This window comes from Lissotriton vulgaris, chromosome 4_1 (assembly GCF_964263255.1).
Source record: "Lissotriton vulgaris chromosome 4_1, aLisVul1.2, whole genome shotgun sequence".
Lineage (NCBI taxonomy): Eukaryota > Metazoa > Chordata > Amphibia > Caudata > Salamandridae > Lissotriton > Lissotriton vulgaris.
The window spans coordinates 1,800,739,541-1,800,765,115 of record NC_141691.1 but is presented as its reverse complement, the minus strand read 5'-3'; the positions used below and the strand labels follow the sequence as shown (position 1 = coordinate 1,800,765,115).

The following is a 25,575-nucleotide window of genomic DNA, read 5'->3' as shown; positions in this document are numbered from 1 at the left end:
TATTCTCGTGCAGAGCTCAGGGAACTGGCCAGTAACCCCACCCCAGTCATCAATGACCACCTCCCAAAAATAAACAAACCCACTTCATCGGGACCAGAAACATCAGAGATGATGCCTTGTATTCAGCAACGATTTGCTGATTTTAAAATCACTTGTACTGCATGTGGCAAGCTTATCGCCTATGGTGAAAAGAGCGTAAAGCTCATCGTCCTTGCAGGTGACAATCACAAGTGCCCCAAAAAGAAGTAATTTTTTTCTTTTTTTGTTTTTTGCTCCAGTTGAGCCAGTTTCAATTCCCTTTTTTTTGTTTCTCCCCCTAAAAAAATACAAAAAAATATAAAACTGTTTTGAAAAGCCAAAAAAAGTACAAAATGTTCAAAAAACATAAAAAAAATATAAAACAACAAAAAGAAGAAAAAAACAGTTCTTTTCAGAACGACCTCCAATTTATAAAAAAAAGGCTTCATTTTTAAAAAACTCTGTCATTCTTTTTTCCTCATGGAACGCTCCCCGGTCCGCTCCCCGGTGCGCGTACCGGGCGCTCCCCCTGCGCAAAACGGAAAAAAAAATTGATTTGCCCCGCGGGGCCCTTTTATAGCCCCCACATCAATCCTAGGGGGCCAGGGGTGGTCTATCCCTGCCCCCTTATGGTCATTTCCCCCTTTGTTTTGGCCCCCTCTTGTGTCTCGATCCTACCGAGACACAAGATGGCGGCCGCTCCGGACTGTTTCGAATGTTTACAGACACCCGAGAGCCAATCAGCTTTCTGTGCGCAAGTCGTGTGGCACGGCCAGAGCGCTCCCCGGTGCGCGTACCGGGGCGCTGCCATAGATATATATATTTTTTTGAACCTAAATTACTCAAAAACCACTGGAGCACATATCTTGAGACATAGCAAAGGCACATCGGGCTACCAGTCCCTACAATTTTGCCAAGCTTGGTGGAAATCCATTCAGCCGTTCGGGCTAAAAGTGAGTTCGACCGCCCTATGGAAATTAACATGGGGAAAACACGTTTTGGGACCCCCCTTTTATCTCGGCACCCGCTTGACAAATCCCCCCCAAACTTTCAGGGAAGGACCGGAGCTCGACGAGGCAAATTCGAGGAAATTTTCAGGCAGATTCGTCAACCGGCGCCAAAGTTATTCCAAATAGAATTTTGAGATTTTGCATTGAAAAAAATCCTAACCATAACTACCTACTGGCGACCGCCAGTAGGTAATATATATATATATATATATATTCACTGAAAAAACCATAGGTTTCAGCCACGTTATAGTTAAAAATTAGCGTTTAAAAAACCTTAGAAATTCACTGAAAAAACCAAAGGTTTTACACACAGTATAGTTAGGAATTAGCATTTAAAAAATCTTAGAAATTCACTGAAAAAACCATAGGTTTCACAAATGTTATAGTTAGCTGGACATTTCACTCATACAAAACCATTGAAATTTCCCTGTTATAGTTAATTCAGCTAACTATAACACGCGCGCCCGCAATGCACTGCTGATGACGTCACATATTACATCACTCATGACATGGTCAGTGACATCACTCATGACATCACGGAGCGTGTTGTCTCCACCTCTGTGTCAACAGGCTCCGTGAGGCCTTGGTCGATTCAGGCAATGACTGAAGGACTGAATCGCATAGGAGGACTCACATGAGGAGCCTGTTCCTTGTTTCTTGAACTTCTAAGCCGGTAGGCTTATTGAGGTTTTTTAGAATGGCGTGTCCAACCTAGGTGCTGTGGTGAAGAGTCTGGCCCTGAAGAATCTGCCTAAAAAACCTTGAGGCAGAGAAACATGTTGGCATCTGGTAATGGTATGCATGAATAGCATCCTACCTTGTTTTTACTCTTGATAGGGATCACTTGGTAAAGAATAAAGTTGTTGCGAGTTGAGTGAACCTTTCAATTTTAATCAATTATTGCCACAATGTGGAGTGTGATTTGTTGTCACTTTGATGCATGCACTTTTATTTTCTTTTAGACACTTTTTCTTTGGGCAAAATGACCGCCAATGATGAGAAAAATGGGCTTATCTGGTGAGTACCTGCCAGTTACCCTGTTAGTGGTGCGCCTGTGAGGGGTCATTTTGCCCTTTCACATTTTTTCACAACGGCTGTGTGCGTGGGACTGAAAGAACGTGGATTCTAATGAGCACATGTTAAAGTAGTCCCAAATGTCCCAAAAAATTCTCTAAAACTGTCAACAAAGTTAAAGGGAGTTTTTATGCAAGCTAATTGAAATCCGTCACAAACTTAAGTTGAGTGAGGGTTATGTAGAAAACTACAAAGCTTCACATGACCTACAAATAGAAATACAATAGAAGAGATTATATATGATTTCTGTCTGACAATATGTATTTCAAATGTTAACTGTCACAAGTATGACGTGCCATTCATTCAATGTATATGTTTTCTGGCTGACAATGTGTATTTTACATGTTAACTTTCATAAGCATGACATGGCATTTGTTCAACTTCTTTTGCCCAGAATCGAAGTGCCGGCTTTGACACATGCGCAGCCTATTCCTGCCGCATTGGTATACACAGAATTTGGAAGTCCTTTATTGTGTCGTACTATTGGATATTTTTCCATTTAGAATAACATTATTAACATGCAATAGTGAGCATGACTATCTATTGAGTTGACATGTATTTTCGTGTTTGATTGTGAGCATTCTAAGTAAATAATAACACTGCAAGATGGCCACCACTCTTTTCTGGGCAAGCGGTGTATTACGGTAATTTGTCCATTTTCCATGTTTACTATAGCGCAATGACGAAATGCTTTATTAGTTGTCATTTGTACACACTTTCTTTTACGTGAGCAAGGCTTTGTGCCGAATCATGTTGTTATAGAAATAAACACCCTTGGATATTTTCTGGTATTTGTCTGTTGCTGAGAGCGTGTGAGCATTTTGGAATCTTGAGACAATATTTATATATATATATATTTTTTATACTATTAGCGATTTTAATTAATTAATTGAAGCCGAATATGTATCACACATCTCCTCAATGAAATTATTATAACACAATTTATATGGTGATTTTAGTGATTGATTTGTATTTAATGATATTTTTATGTATTTAATATTTTATATACATATTTATATTGGTTTTAGTACAATAGTGGGAATCAATTACTTATGAAATGTAACCAAATAATCTCTCTCTTATCTTAGCCTTAACTAGGTTATCTATTCAATCACTTTGTTTTGAATTACAAGGGCCTTATTGAATAAGATATTAATTATGAATAAGAGGTTTTGAATCAAAACAATCATGATGGGGGTTTTAAGGAGTTTTTTTGCACTTGCACTTTACTTTATATTTGAACAATTTTAGGGGTATTTATGTGTGTATATATACATATATTTAGGGCACTGTTCTAAGTGTTACAATCTATAGATAAGACAAAAGGTCAATGTTTGTGCATTTAAGCAATGAATTCAAAGATCATTAGATCATGGACATATATGGCATTTAAGGATTATATTTATAGCATGGTATAAAATCAAAAATAAAGGTAATAAATTTACTTTTAAAGGAAGAAAAAATTCAGTAGAACTTTATTTTATGCATCTATGCTAATATTGTATGTTTTTGTACTATTTATATGTCGAAATGTATTTCTTCAATGTCTATTTATCTTGTGACTGGACACTGTCACTTTAAAAGGGTGTATCACAGTAGATAACGCTGTCATGTGATCAAGGCAGGTGAGCTGCCAAAATGTGTCATAGCCCAGCTATTTTTCAAAGCAATAAACTAAAATAGCACTTACTCCAGGTCCACTCTTGCTTGTCTCTTGTCTCTTGTGGATGAGACTGTGTTAGAAGCGAGGCTTCTTCATATATATATTTCACGCTGTTTTGATGCACTTGGAGGAATACATTTTAATAAATGAAACAGATTAAGCAGAAGTTCAGAGTGCCCCGTTCTGTTTCTGAGATGATTTGATTGGTATCTAAGGGCCCCATTAGGATGGCAGGTAGATCGCTCCCTCCGGGACGGCGGTAGTCACTGCTGGCCCAGCGGGGAATACTGCCGTCCCGGTGGGGGCGATCCGCCCGCCATCCATGCAGCAAACACCCCCGCCATATTACTATGGCTGGGGGGTCCACGGCGAACGGAAATGCCTGTTCAATATGGTGGCGTGTCTGTTAGACACCGCCAGCCATACTACAATGGGGACCAAAACATGCCTTTCTGTGGCGGCATTACTGCCACGGTATCTCATGCGGAGTTTGCTTGTGGGAGCCTGTTGCGGGCCCCTAGGGACTCTGGGGGGTTGGGGGTGCACATGGGGGGCACCTCCTGCATTTCGTTGTACAACGTGGCAGGCACCGCGCTGTGCCTGTCACGTTGTACATTGAAAGGCACAACTTGCCTTTGTGGCATTGCGGCAGGCTTGCTTTCTGCACCTCCTGCCGCAATGTTACAAATGCGGCATGCACCCGCCAGTGTGGCGGGCGCATCCTAATTAAGGGTGTGGGACCTCCGCTAGCAGTGCGGGCATTCCCGATTCCCGGGTGTATGGTGGGTGGACAAAGTCTGCCCGTCATACTAATGACCCACTAAGTTTTGTTGAAGACCTGACTCAAAGAAAACAACAGACTTACCACTACACACATACACACACACATACACACTCACATACACACACAAACACAAACATACATATACATGTAGATACGCACACACATATACATATATATATATATATATATATATATATATATATATTCACTGAAAGAACCATAGGTTTTACACACGTTATAGTTAGGAAGTAGCATTTGAAAAACCTATGAAATTCACTGAAAAAACCATAGGTTTGACACCAGTTATAGTTAGCTGGAAATTTTACTGACATAAAACCAATGAAATTCCACGTTATAGTTAGTTGGACTCACTATAACTTGCGCGTGTAATGCACTGCTGATGACATTACATATTACATCACTCATGACATGGTCAGTGACATCACTTATGACATCACTGATGACAGACCTCCTTTAAGTGTAATGTAACCCTTAAAACACATATTGGAAAATAGAAATTAACATTTTCAAAAAAATGGACATACCCATACCAGTTACAACAACCAATTCAGTAATTCCACCATCTATATACACATTCTCTCATTCACCAACAGTTCTATATAGTCACTCATACATATACTCACTCATCATATGTAGTGATACACCTATACATCCTGTTACACACCGACAATCATCCAAAAGTTACTCACACACATACTCACACATGCAAATAAACTATTGAACATCCATTTATTTGCATATAAAACTATACACACTCAACCACCCATACAGTCCTGCACAAATGGTGTCTTCTAAACACATACAAAGAGAGAGTTAGTCATTCATGCAACTATGTGATTAGTAATACCCCCATGAAACCATAGAAACACTCATACTGATACTAAAAAAACATCTAAGAACCCAAATACCTACACATGTAGGTACTCATCAACCCATGCAGCCAGTTATTCACAAAGTGAAACACTGATACATATATTTAAATATTTAAACATTACTCGCTAATATATGTATTCACTAAGGTACACTTAATAAGCCAGTTATCCAATCATTTCTTTTTGAAAAAAACATTCATTAAGACAATAATTTAAACATTTATTCTTTCCTCGACCTTTACATATACATATATAAAACATATTTATTTTTTAGAAAGACACACATTCACTGGATGGTGTCATAAGTGATGTCACTGACCATGTCATGAGTGATGTAATATGTAATGTCATCAGCAGTGCATTACACGCGCAAGTTATAGTGAGTCCAACTAACTATAACGTGGAATTTCATTGGTTTTATGTCAGTAAAATTTCCAGCTAACTATAACTGGTGTCAAACCTATGGTTTTTTCAGTGAATTTCATAGGTTTTTCAAATGCTACTTCCTAACTATAACGTGTGTAAAACCTATGGTTTTTTCAGTGAATTTCATAGTTTTTTTGGATGCTAGTTCCTAAGTATGTAATCACGTTCGTAACTACATAGTGTCACCGCCTACACGTCCTGAGAAGCGCATGTAAAGTCACGTGACTTGAAAACAAAACTTCCAATTGGTTATTAGTAGTTTCTGTTCTGGAATATACACGAAGCACTCCACCCACTTTCCTCACAAACTTTTCTACTCTCAAGAGACAACAACGTCGAGCATCTTCCGGAAGTCTTTGCTGAAATGGCTTCCCTACCAGATTCATCTTCCGAATCTGAAGGAAATGAGCGACCACCGTTAAGAAGAAAAAAGGAATCTTTCATTTGGCAATTTTTCACTTATCCTGAAGATCAAAAGAAAGTGAATGCGCCAAAAGTAACCTGCACGATATGCAATTCGGAGCTCTCAAGGGGAAATCCAAATAAAAAATATTCCTTTTCTGCACACACCATGCAGCGGCATGTTAAACAAAGGCATCCTGAGCATTATGCAAAAGCATCGACAAGAGCCCTGGCCACGCTATTACCATCAGAGGTGGCCAGCACATCTTCTGGTGTACGACCTGTATCTCCATCGAGTGCTGAAATGGACTTGAGACCATATCTTGCGAAGGTGCATATGAAATGCAACAAGTGTGGGGAAATTCTTTTATATGGAGAGCAGAGCCTCGTTCTTATTAAACTCAAAATTGACAGTCACAAATGCCCCAAGAAAAGATAAATTTCTTCACTTCATTTTCAAACTATTACATACTGAAAAATGTAGTAGCAACTTTAAGAAATCGAAAGCATTATAACACTTCTTTCCCCAAAAAAAAAAAAAAAAAAGTTCTTTTCAGAACTAACTCTTTCTACCAAAACGTGCTCCAAGAGCATATTATGAGATATTTTTTCGCCGCTTTATTTTAGTGCGAGACCGGGTGCGCGCACCCTCCTATCGCGTACAGGACCTGACACTTGCATATGAAGTCATGTGACTTCAAAACAACACTTCCAATTGGTTCTTGGTAGTTTCTATTCTGGAATTTACACGCAGCACTCCACCCACTTCCATCACTTTCTTTTCTACTCTCAAGAGACAACAACGTCGAACATCTTCCCGAAGACTTCGGTACAATGACTACCGTTCCGCATTCATCTTCCGAATCTGATGAAAATGAGCGACCACCTTTGACAAGAAAAACGGAGGCCACGCTATTACCATCAGAAGTAATCAGCACATCTTCCGGTGGACGACCTGTATCTCCATCGAGTGCTAAAATGGACTTGAAACCATGTCTGGCGAAGGTGCACATAAAATGCAACAACTGTGGAGAACTTCTTGTATACGGAGAGCAAAGCTTTACTCTAATTAAACACAAAATTGAGAGTCATAAATGCTGCAAGAAAAGTTAAATTTCTTCACTTTATTTGGATAGTATGACATACTGAAAAATATCATAGCAACTTTAAGAAATCAAATGCATCAAAACACTTATTTCCCCAAAAAAAAAAAAAAAAAAAAAGTTCTTTTCAGAACTAACTCTTTCCACCAAAACATGCTCGAAGAGCATATTATAAGATGTTTTTTCGCCGCTTTATTTTAGTGCGAGACCGGGTGCGCGCACCCTTCTATCGCGTACAGGACCTGACACTCCCATGTGAAGTCATGTGACTTCTAAACAACACTTCTAATTGGTTCTTGGTAGTTTCTATTCTGCAATTTACACGCAGCACTCCACCCACTACCATCACTTTCTTTTCTACTCTCAAGAGACAACAACGTCGAACATCTTCCCGAAGACTTCGATACAATGGCTACCGTTCCGCATTCATCTTCCGAATCTGATGAAAATGAGCGACCACCTTTCACAAGAAAAACGGAGGCCACGCTATTACCATCAGAAGTAATCAACACATCTTCCGGTGGACGACCTGTATCTCCATCGAGTGCTGAGATGGACTTGAGACCATATCTGGCGAACGTGCACATGAAATGCACGAACTGTGGAGAACTTCTTGTATACGGAGAGCAAAGCTTTACTCTAATTAAACAAATAATTGAGAGTCATAAATGCTCCAAGAAAAGTTACATTTCTTCACTTTATTTGGATAGTATGACATACTGAAAAATGTCGTCGCAACTTTAAGAAATAAAAAGCATCATAACACTTGTTTCCAAAAAAAAAAAAAAAACAAAAAAAAGTTCTTTTCAGAACTAACTCTTTGTACCAAAACAAGATTGAAGAGCATATTAGCTGATATTTTCTCGCCGCTTTCTTATAGTGCGCGACCTGGTGCGCGCACCCACCTATCGCGTACAGGCGTCGAGACACGCATGTGCAGTCATGTGACTTTAAAACAACACTTCCAATTGGTTCTTACTAGTTTCTATTCTGCAATTTACACGGAACACTCCACCCACTTCCCTAGAAAACCAGTTTATCGTAAATCTTTTAAAGCCTCCTCTTATGAAATATTCGACATCAATCACATAGCCGAGTACTAAATAGCACTATATACACTCCGTCCCTTAATTATAAGAGACTTATTGCTATGTAAAATCAACTTTTGCTTTCCAAGATAATGTAAAATGCTGAGCCTATTACATAATTTTATTACACATATATGTTACTAGTCTCCTTCGAGTACTAACACCGTAGAAAATACCACCAATAGCGGTGATATTTTTTACACCGAGAATGGGCGATTTCTATCGCTTACAGCCCTTACAATTATAAAGTTTTATTTCCTAAGTCTCTGATCTCCAACTGTGCAACGTAGATCCCCTGTGTGTCGCAATAAGGTCCATAAACAAAAACTACAGAGCCAGCATTATAAACATACACAAAACAACAAAACGACAAGAGCCACCATGCTAATATATATCCTTAATATAATAAACCTCTGAGAATAAATACATATTTCCGTGGCAGCCCATAACACAAATGTGGCGTCCTCTGACTCTGCTCCATTACCAAACACCGTAACTCCCCGCCCCCCTCACTTTTCACTAAACTCCGCACTCCACCCCAGCCAAACCCCCTATTACAAACCCCCAACCTACCCTCCCTGCCCAAACCCACCATGAACCTCAAACCGCCCCTAGAAAACTTATAAGACACAGGATTACTAAAACTCAAAGAATACGCAACAGGCACATAATGTAAATAGTACATAAAGACACATATTTTTTCCAAAATACTATTTAAAAACATGTTCTATTTTTAATAAATCTATCATGCATCTGACCCTCTAGAACTGCTTTCAAAACGTGAACTATAAACCTCTACTTTTCATTTTCAAACCATACACTTTCTTCTGACCCTCTAGAACTGCTTTCAAAACATGAACTATAAACCTCTACTTTTCATTTTCAAACCATACACTTTCAATTACATTATTTTTTTTCCACAATTCATGTAATGTTACAAACCTTTTCTAAAATACACCAGTCCGTATCATTTATAAGGATTTATTTTCAGTCTTCATCAGTGACACTTTCTTCACATACAATAGAAATCACTATAACTTTTTAAACGACAATGCTAACACGGTAAAAATAACCCTTCATTTACTTTCCTTTAAGAATGCACACTATGTACCCCACGCATGCGTTTCTTAATCTTTGTATTTGGCAGCGAATACCGACCTTGAATCGGAAGACATGAACAAGAGCGCCATTGTCACATTTAAAACTGAACGTTGCATCTGCTCACACACATATCTTTCACTAAGCTAACATTCACAGAAAACAGCATTGATGTAAAAAAAAATGGACCTTGCTTTACAACTCCCTCAAATCACTCCCTTATTTTTTAACGCATCCTCCAGTTCAAAAAAAGCTACTTTTTTAATAACCACTAAGCAATATATAAGTGACTAGACTCCTAGAAAATGTATCAAGTCATTCTGCTCCTCTCCACTGCATAGCCGGCGACCTAATTCTGTGGAGTTGCTATACAACCAGCGGTGCTGCGCCGTTTCCTGTACCATCTTGGGAAATTCAAAATGGATGTCCCTCCTGCCTTCGCAAACGAGCCGGGCCACTTAGAACTATTTCGCCAGAGGATGCTTGACTACTACGGCATCTTACCACTCTCGACTTTGAATACTTCATATCGATTATCATTTCGATATTCGCATTTCACCTGTGTGCAGCCTGTATTTCATTGCCTGAGCTGTGATTTCAAGTGGGCCCTGGATTTATGTCTCTGCGATTTGGTACCTCCTGAACCGAATTACAATCACCTCATGAATCCGTTACTTGATCATGAACAGCTTTGTTACAACGGAGGGTTTATGGCCTTTGCAGCGATACAAGGAGTTCTGGGTCATTGGAATATATTCGCAGCGGCGCAAGATTTCCTAACAGAGAGCTACATCGAAAACCCACCGAGCTGCCCTATGATGGTAAAAGACACTCCAATAATGACAGATCATGAATGCTCCTTTCATCTTCTCAATTGGATGGCTGACATGTTTTCAGATGATAACAATGATTTCATGTTAGAGGCACTTGCTGCATACTTTGCCTACACAATGGACGCTTAACTCTTTCCTAACAGCGAGCTACATCGAAAACCCACCGAGCTGCCCTCTGATGGTAAAAGAGGCTCCGATTATAACAGATCATCAGTACTGCTTTACTCTTTTCCATTGGATAGCTGACATACTTTCAAATGATAAAACTGATTTCCTGTTACAAGCAGAAACTACCTATTTTGCCTAAACAATGCTTCAATAACTCTCAAACAAGCCATTGACGTCCTCATTTCCTTTTGGTTTTCTATATTCTTCACGTTCTTTTCCATATTTTCTTTTGAAGAACAGACCTATTTGCTTTACTAACAGTGGACATTATGATTTCGTGTTATTAGACAGCTGATTCATAAAGTAATGATGTATAACCACTTGCATTTTCATATATCGTTCCTAAACTGAAAGGCCAGAAACCTTCTTCCATTTATTAAAATATAGTATACTTCCTTATAAGAGTGTACAATGTTTTTTTCCAAATATATTCATTTTTCTTCAACTATAGCGTTTGTATTCCATGTACTACTGACAATACCAATTACTGTGTTTTTTGCAATTTCTGTACTCATATTACATAATGATTTGCCTTTAAAACAGTACATTTCTAAATAAACATTTCAAATATTCACGGTTTCTCTTTTAATCCATAATCTCAACTGAAATGATTTCATATTGAAAAACTATTCATGGGTTCCACATAACCTTAACTGTAGTCACTGAGGACCTTATTTATGAAGACCTTCCGCCGCCAGTGCCTCATTTTTTAAAATGGGAAAAAGTAACGCACCGGTGGCGCAAGGCCTTCATAAATAAAGTCCTGAATGTTTTCTTTTCTCGACCTCACTTACTGATACTAGAACCTGCAAACCAATTACGGCCCGTGAACTCTTTCTTAGTAGGTCGCGCACCGTAAAGACAGTTATACCACTGTTAACATTTTTTTTTTACTGTTACTAAGCACCGACACAGTTCCGCTTCACTCAGAGTTAATCACTGCTCCCACGCTTCTACAGGCCAGACGCTATGTCGTATTTCTCTCCTTATCACCCTTTCATCTCCACAATAACAAACAGTTGTCCGCCAGCCACCAGAGAACAGACTCAGATGCAGAGGCACCAAAGAGTGAACCCATCACCAACTGCCATCTCCGGCTGTTTCCATGGTTACACCTCATTCTGCACCTTGCTGAAGGCACAGGTCAAAAGTTCATCTCTCAACGTTCTACAGCTAACTAAGAAGACTATTTTCCCTCCAGAAACACCTGCCAATCCACAACTCTGTTACATGTCTTGTTTTTTCACACCCAATAGTACTTTTCGTTTAACATAAACATTGACCTGTTCACTCTCCACTTGTTACAATCAACCAATCATTTTTATTTTTTTAACCACACCCAGCCTCTTCCTTTTTCTTTATTTAAAATTTCAACTTCTAACTACCATTCCACTTCCAGAACCGATCAGAGGACGACTACAAATCCCTTGAAAATGAAGGTCTGGCTAATAGGACACAGTTATATTCACTGGAGTGAAAAATATGCAGTAAGCAGACGAATTTGCAACCTCAGCTTACCAAATGTACACATAACATGAATTTCCAAAAGAGGATTGAAATGTCACCAATTAATTCCATTGGTGAAAACTTTTATGCATCTCCCAGAACCAGACCTTATAATTGTGCACTGTGGTGGGAACGATCTAGGCACAATCACTGGGGTAGGTCTGAAAATGCTTCTAAAAGACACCTTTCGACAATTGATGACACTTTTTCCTCGATCTGCCTTGGTATATTCCAATATATGCCAAAGACAGAAATGGAATTGGTCCAATCACCATTGTGCACAATTTGAGAAAGCAAGGAGACATGTAAATAAATCTGTTTCTGCGTTCCTCAGAGATTATAGCATGGGTTCTATTTACCACAACAACTTGCGCTACCACATGCAAGACGTCTATAGGAGAGACGGTGTTCATTTCACGAATGAGGGAAACAGAATCTTCCTCTGCAACATCAGGCTCTGCATCGGTACTTACTTATAAATGCAGAAAACACTCAATTAACACAAGGGCTCTTTTCAGAGCCACCTTATATCTAAGCACTCAAACTTCTGATTTACCTCCATTTTCACACTCTTGTAAATAGGTGTGCGCGACCGGGTGCGCGCACCCCGTATTTTTTTTGGGGGGAAAAATTATATCTTTTTGCGTTTAAGGGCCTTACTGCACACCCCGAGAAAACCTACGCAGGAAGACAATCTCTACCTTCTCCCCTTTCCTTGTTTCAACGCTTTGAAATGAACAATATATTTACTCGCAGTGACAAAATGGCGGACAAAACTTCCTGATTTCCTTCGAATCGAACGTTAACAGACGTCACGCAGCCAAAAAAAATACCGCTCACGCGCAGCCGCTTGGGTGCGCGCACGTGTGCGCGCCTATAGATATATAATTGACTTTAACTTTAATTTTCTCAACAACTACTGAACGGATTTACACCATTCCAAAAAAAGCGTAATCTGCGAACAAGACTCTACAGTTTTGGCAAATTTCTTATAAATTCATTCACCCGTTCGAACTGTAGCCGAGTCTAAAGGTCCTATGGAAAATAACATTGAGAAAACACGTTTTGGGACCCCCCTTATATCTCAGCCCCCACTTGACCAATCCCCCCAAACTTTCAGGGAAGGAGTGCAGCGAACCTAGCCATCTTCTTTGAGAAATTCGCAAAGACTCATCCACCAGGGCCAAAGTTATTCCAAATAGACTGTTGAGGATTTCCTATGGAAAACAATCCTAACTATAACTACCTACTGGCGACCGCCAGTAGGTAATATATATATATATATATATATATATCCCATAGAGAAAAAATCCTAACTATATATACCTACTGGCGACCACCAGTAGGTAATATATGTATATATATATATATATATATATATATATATATATATATATATATATATATATATATATATATATATATATATATATATATATATATATATATATATATATATATATATATATATATATATATATATATATATATATATATATATATATATATATTACCTACTGGCGGTCGCCAGTAGGTATATATAGTTAGGATTTTTTCTCTATGGGATTTTTGAAAATTCTATGTCTAATAACTTTGGCGTTTGTGGACGGAATTGGCTGAAATTTTCAGGAAAATGGAACATTTTGTTTCTGAGCAGCCCCTGATAATTTGGGGGGGTTTCATCAAGGGGGGGGCCGAGAAAAAAGGGGGGTCCCAAAACGCGTTTTTCCCATGTTAATTTCCATAGGGCGGTTGGCCTCACTTTTAGCTCGAACGGCTGAATGGATTTGCACGAAACTTGGCAAAATTGTAGGGACTGTTAGCCCGATGTGCCTTTGCTAGGTCTCAATATATGTGCTCCAGTGGATTTTGAGTAATTTAGGTTCAAAAAAAGATATATATCTGGGCGGAGCCTAACCACACATCTGATCTGATTGGCTGTCAGCACTTCATCCAAGAAGTGTTGGCAGCCATCTTGGGACCAATATACATGATAGCACCTCATTAAAAAGCATTGTAGTTAATAGAGGGTTTTAGGACTTTAGTTACATTATAAATCATTTGTTGATGGTACCATACTCGTTTTAGGAATTGTGGTGGGTTCTAAGGTGATTTTACCATGTGAAAAAACCTTCTGCTGTGATATCATGAATATTGTTTGAAAGAAAACTAATATCTCATGATTTTCCCACAGTGGTTTGGAAGGGGATCTATAAGCTAAACTGAAAGCATATTTTCTGTAAATTCACATTATCTTTCTCAGTCATGTGAAAATGAAGTCTGACATTCTCAGTAAAACATGTACATCCAACAAGGACAGAGACTGTCAGTTGATTCCTTTGTGTTCTACTGCAGCCTCCTAGAGTGTTCTAAATAACAACTAGAGCGCTAACAGTCCTACTTATTACAAAGGTATGGCACACCTGAAGCCATCTTGATTGGAATAAAGTGGTAACTCTTAAAACATTTAATTTAAAAAGAAACAACATGAGGGGGTATATTTTGCCATAGAAAGTATGATTAGTGCTGCAGAATGAAAAATTAGGGCACATTTTGAGTGACTTCTCAAATCCTTTTCTATTTCATTAAAACATTCTGACATGCAGTCTCCCAAAATGGCCACCAGAGACAAAAGAGCCCAAATGTAGCCCAAATATCACCCAGATGTAGCCCAAGTATAGCCCAATGACAGAATGTCCCAGAGTGTTCTAAAGAACAACTAGAGCGCTAACAGTCCTACTTATTACAAAGGTATGGCACACCTGAAGCCATCTTGATTGGAATAAAGTGGTAACTCTTAAAACATTTAATTTAAAAAGAAACATGAGGGGGTATATTTTGCCATAGAAAGTATGATTAGTGCTGCAGAATGAAAAATTAGGGCACATTTTGAGTGACTTTTCAAATCCTCTTCTATTTCATTAAAAAATTCTGACATGCAGTCTCCCAAAATGGCCACCAGAGACAAAAGAGCCCAAATGTAGCCCAAATATCACCCAGATGTAGCCCAAGTGTAGCCCAATGACAGAATGTTCCAGAGTGTTCTAAAGAACAACTAGAGCGCTAACAGTCCTACTTATTACAAAGGTATGGCACACCTGAAGCCATCTTGATTGGAATAAAGTGGTAACTCTTAAAACATTTAATTTAAAAAGAAACAACATGAGGGGGTATATTTTGCCATAGAAAGTATGATTAGTGCTGCAGAATGAAAAATTAGGGCACATTTTGAGTGACTTCTCAAATCCTTTTCTATTTCATTAAAACATTCTGACATGCAGTCTCCCAAAATGGCCACCAGAGACAAAAGAGCCCAAATGTAGCCCAAATATCACCCAGATGTAGCCCAAGTATAGCCCAATGACAGAATGTCCCAGAGTGTTCTAAAGAACAACTAGAGCGCTAACAGTCCTACTTATTACAAAGGTATGGCACACCTGAAGCCATCTTGATTGGAATAAAGTGGTAACTCTTAAAACATTTAATTTAAAAAGAAACATGAGGGGGTATATTTTGCCATAGAAAGTATGATTAGTGCTGCAGAATGAAAAATTAGGGCACATTTTGAGTGACTTTTCAAATCCTCTTCTATTTCATTAAAAAATTCTGACATGCAGTCTCCCAAAATGGCCACCAGAGACAAAAGAGCCCAAATGTAGCCCAAATATCACCCAGATGTAGCCCAAGTATAGCCCAATGACAGAATGTCCCAGAGTGTTCTAAAGAACAACTAGAGCGCTAACAGTCCTACTTATTACAAAGGTATGGCACACCTGAAGCCATCTTGATTGGAATAAAGTGGTAACTCTTAAAACATTTAATTTAAAAAGGAACAAAATGAGGGGGTATATTTTGCCATATGAATTATGATTAGTGCTGCAGAAAGAAAAATTAGGGCACATTTTGAGTGACTTCTCAAACCCTCTTCAATTTCATTAAAAAATTCTGACATACAGTCTCCCAAGATGGCCACCAGAGACAAAAGAGCCTAAATGTAGCCCAAATATCACCCAGATGTACCCCAAGTATAGCCCAATGACAGAATGTCCCAGAGTGTTCTAAAGAACAACTAGAGCGCTAACAGTCTTACTTATGACAAAAGTATGGCACACCAGAAGCCATCTTGATTGGAATGAAGTGGTAAGTCTGAAAACACTCAATTTAAAAAGGAACAACATGAGGGGGTTAATTTTGCCATAGAAAGTATGATTAGTGCTTCAGAAAGAAAAATTAGGGATCATTTTGAGTGACTTCTCAAATCCTCTTCTATTTCATTAAAAAAATTCTGACATGCAGACTGAAACATGCACTTTGAATACCAGCAGCAGACGTCCCTGGTGAGCAGTAGCTTTACTACAGTGATCTAATGTGCAACTAGAGTGCTAACATTCAGAATTTATGGCAAATGTGTGACACATCTGAATGCCTTCTTGATGGAACCAAAGTAAACAAGCATTGAAAATGCAATAGATCTCGCCCTCGTTTAAGTTAAAGCCATTCTGTTTGTAATGAGGTGGCTTTTTAGCTTTGCTTTTATTAGTGTTTTTTCAACTTTCATGTAAATAACATGCATCTGTATGCATATAAGTATATGTATGCATGCATTTATGTTTGTATTTATATAGATATACAGATGATATATGTTTATATATGTATGTATATATATATATATTCACTGAAAAAACCATAGGTTATAGACCATATATAGTTAGGAATTAGCATTTACAAAACCTTGAAAATTCACTGAAAAAACCATAGGTTATAGACCATATATAGTTAGGAATTAGCATTTACAAAACCTTGAAAATTCACTGAAAAAACCATAGGTTATAGACCATATATAGTTAGGAATTCGCATTTACAAAACCTTATTTTACTCACACAAAACCATTGAAATTCCATATATAGTTAGTTGCACTAACTATATATCGCGCACCCGCAATCCACTGCTGATGATGTCACATATTACATCATTCATGACATGGTCAGTGACATCACTGATGACATCACTGATGACATCTCAAATGACATCACTGATGACATCACTGATGACAACATCCAGTGACTGTATGTTTCTGTAAAGTTAAAATATGTCTTACATATTGAAGAATGAGTGGATGTATAAGTGTCTGGATGAAGGATTTAGTAGGTGCATGACTGACTGTATGAGTGAGTGATTAAATGTGTCTCACTGAGTGCATGGGTTAGTGACTAAACTGTCTTAATTTGTGCATCATTATGTCTGTTGTTCTGTAAACTGTTGCATGTGTTGATAAGTAGCTATATGAGTAACTATATGGGTTATTGATTGGTTGCCCAAGTATTTGTATGGGAGACTGAGTGTGTGTGTGGGTGGCTGGGAGGTGTATGACTCTGTGCATAGATGTGTGAGCAGTTGATTCACTAGATGTATGGTTTCAAAAGTGCATGTGGAAACAGCTGTATGGGCGGTTGACTGTGTGCATGAGTGTATTGGTGAGTGAATGGATATCTCAGTGCTACATGTCAAAGTAAGTACATATGTAAAACACAGTACATGTGAGAGTTGACATATATAAATAACTGTGCATAAGAGCCAGTGAATGTGTGAGTGGCTGTATGGATCATTGTGAACTTGTATCAGGGATTGTATAAGAGAGTAAATATGTGTTAGTATATGTTTGAATAAGTAAAGTTTGTATAACTGTATAGTTGAGGAAATGGAGGTGTGATTGATTCTTTGCATGACTGACTAGGTGTGTGAGTAACTCCATGGATGAGTGACAGTCTGTGAGTGTCTGTTTACACTGATTGTATCTAAGGTTATATTAGAGTCTGAAGAGGTTCATCGTATTATCACATGAATGATATCATCAGTGATGTGATCAGTAATGTCAAATGAGATGTCATCAGTGATGTCATCAGTGATGTCATTTGAGATGTCATCAGTGATGTCATTTGAGATGTCATCAGTGATGTCATCAGTGATGTCACTGACCATGTCATGAATGATGTAATATGTGACATCATCAGCAGTGGATTGCGGGTGCGCGATATATAGTTAGTGTAACTAACTATATATGGAATTTCAATGGTTTTGTGTGAGTAAAATAAGGTTTTGTAAATGCGAATTCCTAACCATATATGGTCTATAACCTATGGTTTTTTCAGTGAATATATATATTTAATAAGTTCTTGCCATTCCGAGTAACAGTCTGTGGCAATATCAGTATCACTTGTTTGTTTTCGTATCTTAAAATAATATAATGATATGAAGCATGACAAATTCCCAATGGAAATGCACAAGTCACTTTTTCAAATGAAATGTTATCTATATGGGATTATCCCGTGATTTGTAACATTGTTAAAGTCTGTCTTCGATATCAGTTATTGAAGACTAGCCTGTGTCCAATGAAATGTTGCGTAATTTCAGCACTTGCACTTTAAATTTTGATCGAGCTCTCCATGTGTCATGTGACCAAGGCCTCTGTGAAGGCCGAAACGTTATGTTGACGAAGGTGCCAATTAAATAATCTACTCACCTGAACTTTGGGTCTCGTGTTCCTTGCTGCTGTGGCGTCCAGGAGTTTGTGGAAGTGCCCTCCAGTGTCGAGCGTTCTTGAATATATATATATATATATATGTGTCCATCCAAGAAAAAAGGTTGCCCTTTGTAGGACTCTTGCCTTCAGGTAAGTATCAGCTCATTTTGCAGGCATTCAACAAAGGCATTGTTCTGTTTTCCTCTTCCATTACGATCGTCAGTCCTACATGTTTCAGGTCACCGCCCTTAATCATGGACTGCATTTGAAGAAAATCACAGCAAGCACACATACTGGTATTTTCCCTTTTTTATTTTCAAATGGTCACATGTCGCTCATACACCGTTGCATTATGGGGCTAGTCGTGTCACATTTTCAATCCCTTGTGGAACGCTGCAGTGAATTCCAATAAAACATTATTAAAAGGAAACTCAATGTCTCTGATTGTTGCTCACCCATGAAAGAGCTCTTCCTGCTCCATACACAATCAGCTACTGTGAGCAGACTCAGACCCGCACTTGATGCGGTGGCGTTCGTCCGGTGGCCAGGGCCGGCCACTAAACATCCAAGAAAAAAGGTTGCCCTTCGTGGGACTCTTGACTTCAGGTAAGTATCAGCTAATTTTGGAGGCATTCAACAAAGGCATTGTTCTGTTTTCCTGTTCCATTACGATCGTCAGTCCTATACATTTCAGGCCACCGCCCTTAATCATGGACTGCATTTCAAGAAAATCACAGCAAGCACACATACTGGCGTTTTCCCTTTTTATTTTCAAATGGTCACATGTCACTCATAGACCGTTGCATTATGGGGCTAGTAGTGTCAAATGTTCAATCCCTTGTGGGATGCTCCAGTGAATTCCAATAAAACATTATTAAAAGGAAACTCAATGTCTCTGATTGTTGCTCACCCGTGAAAGAGCTCTTCCTGCTCCATACACAATCCGCTACTGTGAGCAGACTCAGACCCGCACTTGATGCGGTGGTGTTTGTCCCGTGGCCAGGGCCAGCCACCAAACATCCAAGAAAAAAAGGTTGCCCTTCGTGGGACTCTTGCCTTCAGTCCTTAAGACTGCTGCTCATTTGGTTCGATACTGCATGATTTGTTTACAACACAATCCAGGAGGAAGGGAATCTGTCCTTAGTGGGAACTTTGCACCACCATCATTACCGTTTGAGGTGCACCAAATGGATTATATCCAGCTGGAGCGAGTGAATAATTTGAAATATGTCCTGGTTGTGGTGTGTGCCTTTAGCAAGTGGGTGAAGGCCTACCCGACCAAGGAAAACACTGCCTTAGCAACAGCGAAAGCCCTGATAAAAAATGTTTTCCCACGCTACAGATTGCCTCAGGTGATCTGGACAGATAACGGGGGACACTTTAATGCAGAACTTGTCAAACATGTTTGTAGTGGTTTGCAGATTAAGCAGAAGTTTCATGCTGCTCGACACCCACAGTATGCAGGATTAGTTGAGAAATATAATGTAATACTGAAATTGGAATTGGCTAAAATTCAAGAGGGTACTAGGTTGTAGTGGCCCGATGCCCTGCCTTTAGCTTTAATGTCACTATGAGTTGCCCCACACTCTCGGCTGGTCTGTCGCCCTATGAAGTTGTCTTTGGATGACCTGCTAATGTTTGGGGTGTCCCGAGACCTAGAACGTTCAGAGAAATTGATTATTCTATGATGACAGATTACCTGTATGCTTTAACTAAAGATCTACGTTCCATTCATCATCAGGTGTCAGCAGTACTACAGCCACTGCCAGAGGGTCCTGGACATCGTTTGGAACCTGGACAGTGGGTCCTGATCTGGAACTACCAGCAGAAATCTAGCCTGGAACCTCGGTGGTCCAAGCCCTATCAGATCCTTCTGGCCACGCGGACAGCGGTGAAAGTGGACGGCAAGCGGCATTGGATTCACGCGTCGCATGTGAAGCATCTTCCCTTCCAGCTCCCTTATGATCAGCGGAATCAGGGAAAAATTCTGACCCAGGAAGGTGAGTGAGCACCCAGCTTTGTTCCTTTCTCTGACGCCCTGGAAAGTGGTGAAGGGCAAGAGGAAGGAGCGTCAGGCTCGGACAAAGTTTTGTCAACAATACCAGCGATTGCCTCTGAATCTGTTGATCTGGCTGTTGAACGAGAGGCTCATGATATCCCTGTTGCAACGGATGCCTCTCCCTCTGTTCTATTCCCTGATCAGGAAACGCCTGTCCATTTTCGATACAACTTGCGTCCCAGAAAACAACACTGTACCCCAGGTTAAGATGCTAGGAGATAGGGAGAAACATGAGTTACAGGGTTGATCAGAATCCTTTCTGGGGTACTGAGTGAGACACTGAACTGAACACGTTGAGAGCTTAGAACTTTGTGCGTATTGCTCTGTTCAGAAAGAAAGACTGAATTTCCCATTCAGGCCCAAGTTGTTGTCTCCTTTAAGGGTTGTCATCGACAGAAGGATTTGATCTAAGTTTTTTGTGATGAACAATAGGAGCCTGCCTGTGAGGCTCTGGACGGACACAGAAAAGAAGAAACCCTCTGGCCGGTTGGACTGCGTTGCCCGAGTTTAGTTTTTGGACTTTTAGCTAGTATGTATCCCTTTGACCGGTTTGCTCCCGAAGAGGAACGTCCTCTGCACCCCATTACTTTCCTATTAATATGCCTATTTTCTCTAGCTGGACCTTGCCTGTTAAAATAGCTTTTGTGGTTGCAATCACGATATTGCTGATAATATTAATGAGTGTGTTTGTTTATCTGGAATTTCGTTATCCTATGCATAAGGTTCTGGGAACAACCGCCCCTCCTCCGGAGCACCTGTTCTATACATTGACCCACCATAAGGAAAGGAAACGCCAGACTTACAGCAAAAAATGCTTCATCAAACACATAATGCTACAAACACTACAAATTGTTGGGTCTGTGGTCTCCTACCCTCTGTAATGCACAAACATGATGTATTCATTTCTTTACCATTGTCATATTTAGGAAGTTGCGAAGCCTGGTTTAAGTTGTTATCCATGATGTACATGCATTACACTGTAGATAATAAGTGATATTCTGAAAAAGATTATTAGATGATATTGGCATACATAGAGGAGCATCAAGGATTTGATCCTCAGGGAAATGAGGGGGAAGGATCCCTATGTCCAACTGCCTGCATGAATGTGTACCCCGAACATGAAAATGTTACATGTTTACAAAATGAAATATTAGACTTTGCAGAATTGAATTTCACCCAGTATTTTCAGAAATTTCAGGAAAGAAATGTTACAGATGATAGAGCTATTCCCGTGTCCATTTGGAACAGTCCCTCTGCCTTTTGCGCTCAAGGAGCGGGTCACGTCTCAGTAGGAGAAAGTCGATGTAATTATACTTACCGGCTGTACACCTTTAGTAGTCCCCCGTTGTTGACTCCTCATAATGTATACTTTGTTTGTGGTGGAAAATGCATACACTTGGCTTCCCCGTGGCTGGGCAGGATGCTGCTATTTGTCCTTTTTGTACCCTCCAGTGTGTATATAGCCCCATCCAACTATCATGAGGATCATCAACTAGATAAGCGAAGTCTGCCCCTGATTAGGCTGGGAAGGGAGATAGACACAACCAACACTGATCAAACAGATACCCCTGAGCAGCATTTTATTGACATAGCGAAATGAGTATTTCCTATTTGGGGACCAATTATTACCAGTAAGGAAGTAAGGCGTCTGTCTAGGGTAGTTGAAAGAGTGATCAATACTACGGCAGGTATATTGACCAATCTGACTGTGGAGCTTCAGGCGACTAGACTCGTCTTGCTCCAAAATCGGATGGTTTTAGCCGTCATCCTGGCTGATAGAGGGGGGGCATACCGCGAGATCGGTAGCTCCTGCTGTGTATATATTCCTGACTACGCCCCTTCTGTTCATTTAGCCATTGAGAAGTTACATCGGTTGGCATCAGAAGTCCATGCGGATACTGGTACCTGGTCCTTTTCTGGGCGGTTCTGGGGTTACCTATCTGCCTGGGGATGGGAAATTCTAATGGTACTGGCTGGCATAGCTGGTATTATATTTACCTGTATATTTACATGGTGTCTCTGTAGTCACAGTGGGCACACATGTTGCTCTTATTGTGCTACAAGACTTGCCACTTCTGTGTTCGAACCTTCCCCCGCGGCAGTCAAGGCTCAGTTAGTTCAGCAAGAAATAAAGGACCTTATGCAGATTGATGAGGGAATTTTCAAAGACTGATTCCTTTTTAGTTAGCTAAATCATGCTAAAATGGTGGTTCTGAGGGATAAAAATACGATTTCTCTTCTTCCCTAGTATTAAACGTATGCATATATTGTTAGCATGGTGTATCTATAAGTACTTTCCTCGTATATATAGAAGGAACTTAATCTGCACTGATTTAGTTAAGTAGTAAGGGTAATATGTTGTTCGCGTATTAGGTAGGCCATAACCATACAGACGCCATCTTTGCTTCACCCTGTCCGGCCCGAGTAGTGATTACGTGCTACTTTCCAATGGGTACGATGAGTTATAAAGAGCAGCTGAAAGCACGCTATTCTTCTCCTATCCTGGGAACCCAAGGTTGCATCTGGCTTCGAGTGTGATAAGCGCATTCTTGAAGGCGCAGTGCCTGCATTCCCAGGCACCAGAACGAAAGGGAGTCACCCCTCCTGACCTACCCCCATAATAGCTGAAACCTAGCTTCTAACTAATCATGTGTGCCATACATGGTCCTTCCCCTGGGCCCGGGAGCTAAGGGGTGTTTTTCCATCTACGGTGGTTTTCATATATTATGCAGAAAGTATATATGCACTGTTTTGAATGTAAGCCAGCAGTCTTCTCTGCGCACCTTGAGGGGTGAGGATGAGAGAGGCTCCTCTATAGAGTATTTTGTCTAATAAACAATTGAACTTTCTTCACTGCCAACTGACTGGATATTTGGTGATTGGTACTTGGGCTATTGGTAAGTATAGCCCCTTATATCGTGATTTTTAATACATCAAGAGGAGCTTCTGAGAGGGAATCAGGTGTGACTTCGGCACATTGATGGAGAATCCCAGCAAATGCAGGAGTCAGCTGTAGTCTGGAGGTGGGAGACGATTGTCTGGGGTGAGCCACCTTCAACAACCAGTCGTCGGGTAGGGGAAGACTGGGACCCCTGATCTACACAGATGAGCTGCAACCACTGCCATCACTTTTGGGAACACCTGGGGGCGCTGATAAGGCCGAAGGGGAGCACGGTAAACTGAAAATGCTCATGGTCTACCATGAACCGCAAGCAGCGCCGGTGGGCGGGCAGGAAAGGGATGTGATAATTGGTGTCCTGCAAGTCCAACGTTACCATCCAGTCTCCAGGGTCGAGGGCAGACAAGACGTCAACATTTTGAACTTATCCTTCCAGAGGAAGCGGTTGACAATCCTGAGTTCCAAGATAGGATGCAGGCCCTTGTCCTTCTTGGGTACCAGAAAGTAGTGGGAATATCAACCACAACCTACTTCTGGGGCAGGAATGCGCTCGATGGCTCCCTTGGCCAAGAGAGCCGCAACTTCCTGTTGGAGAAGGCCCAGGTCATCCTCTGATATGCAATGGTACTGAGTTGGCATGGCTGGGGGGGTAGCCTCTTCGGACAATCTGCAAAGCACACCTGTCCAACGTGATGGTGTGCCAGTGGGTGAGGTGATGGCAGATCCTGTGGTCCACTGGCGACTGATGGGCCTGAAAGGTCAGACTAGGAAGGTTTGGAGGCTGAAGCAGAGGAGAGGGTTGGTGGACTGGCCCACTCGCTGGCCCCCAGAACCACGACGGTGGTTCCCACTTACCCAGCCGCATAAAGGTTCTGCAGCTTGCGTCGGCCTTTGGCTCAAATCATTAACAACCACAGGGGCAGCCCTGTACACCTGAACCAGGGGCAATCAGTGTGTCATCCAAACAGCGGTTCAAGGTATTGAAAAATTCAATTTTTACAAACGAATAGTGACAATACCTGCCCACACATAGAAGAGTGAAAATCAGAAAAACAAGAAAAGTCCCTTATAAGAAATACTTTAAGAATGTATACAAAATGTATTCAATATATAGATAAAAACAAATTTATAACATTGCGCTCAGGAGTATTTGGTGGTACACATAACATTTGTTATACAATACAAAACCAGACAAGTGGCAAACAGAAGGAATTACATAGAAAAAGCAGTTCCAGAACAACACTGAAACAACAAGAACAAGACAATGCGTCCTTCATTAATTGCGGCCATAGTTACGTCGACGGCGTTTCGACCTTTGTGTCGTTAATACACGGTCATCATCAGGACATAAATTTTGCTGAGCATCCAAAAGAAATTTCAAGTCACACGATGACTCGTTGTGAAAGATACCACATGATCTAAAGCCTTTGTCCATGAATGTCTGAATTTAGTTCTCAAAGACAATGTCTTTGAATTTGGAGATTCCCTGTACCTTCAAACCAAGGGAGTAAGTATGGGGGCTTCTGTAGCCCCATCTATAGCTAACATCTACATGTCCCAGTTTGAGGCAAAATTTATCTACAATGAAGTGGCCCCCTTTTATGAGTCTGTTTCCCATTGGTATCGTTATATAGATGATATCTTTTTTATCTGGACCGATGGGGAAAAGACTCTAAAAGAATTTTTATCATGGCTCAACTTGACAGATATCAACCTTAAATTTTCTGCACATATAAATACCAGCCAAGTAGAATTTCACGACATCCGGATCAAGCATAATGATGGGAAGCTAGAGGTTGATTTATATATCAAGCCTACAGCGAGAAATACATTTCTCCGCTTTCAAAGCTACCACCCTAGATGCCAAAAAAACAGCATCCCTTTTTCACAATTTCTCAGAGTCAGAAGAAATTGTACCAATCTAAGAGACTTTGACGCCCAGGCCATCAATATGAAAAGGAAACTTTTAGACAGAGGCTACCCTCACCGGCTGGTGAGGGAGTCATATAAAAGAGACCGCTATTTTGATA

At 40.2% G+C, this 25,575-nt stretch overlaps 1 protein-coding gene across 1 annotated transcript in view; it reads right to left on the bottom strand.

The window, feature by feature from the left end:
* Positions 1 to 25,575, bottom strand: part of LOC147724578 (fibrocystin-L-like) — a 1,433,379-nt gene that overhangs the window by 990,432 nt on the left and 417,372 nt on the right. The gene's annotated exons all lie outside the window — the stretch shown is intronic.